This window comes from Penaeus monodon, chromosome 31 (genome assembly GCF_015228065.2).
Source record: "Penaeus monodon isolate SGIC_2016 chromosome 31, NSTDA_Pmon_1, whole genome shotgun sequence".
Classification (NCBI taxonomy): Eukaryota; Metazoa; Arthropoda; class Malacostraca; order Decapoda; family Penaeidae; genus Penaeus; species Penaeus monodon.
The window spans coordinates 377673-378221 of record NC_051416.1 but is presented as its reverse complement, the minus strand read 5'-3'; the positions used below and the strand labels follow the sequence as shown (position 1 = coordinate 378221).

The 549-nt window shown below is 30.2% G+C and overlaps 1 protein-coding gene across 1 annotated transcript in view; it reads right to left on the bottom strand.

Moving 5' to 3' along the window:
* Positions 1-549, bottom strand: part of LOC119592804 (transient receptor potential cation channel subfamily A member 1-like) — a 33214-nt gene that overhangs the window by 25106 nt on the left and 7559 nt on the right. The window lies entirely within an intron of this gene.

Here is a 549-nt window from a genome sequence, read left to right as displayed (position 1 = left end):
AAAATTTAGACAGAAAAAGACAAGCCAAAGAAACAATCAAAAGATGAATAAAGTACATAGACCTTATAGGAGACCTACTATTGAGGAGAAGAAAAATGTTCAAGAGGAGAAGAGAGGAGAAAAAATATGTTGAAAGATATGATACGAGGATATTTAGCAAATGAAACGGGCAAGTGGAGAAAGGCAAGAAATGTGTGAGGACGAAAAGAGAAAATATACAGAAGAAGAGACAATGTATATTAAGAAAAGAGTTGACAGACGGATACAAAAATAGAAGAAGCAGAAGAAAATAAAACGTGTAAAAAAGGAGGAGGAAGAAATATTTACAGAAATACATAGAAAAATAAAGAAACATATAAATAAGTGTAAATATACATATAAAAATATACACACAGGTGGTTTAAAACTGATAATGGGATAATAAACTTCATTATATTACTGCCATAATGCAGGTTATATGTAATATATTATCATTCAAAGAAAAACAAGGCATTAGTTGAAGAAACACAAGTCCATTCTCTTGTGAAATGTCTTCGTAAAGGGTGTGTA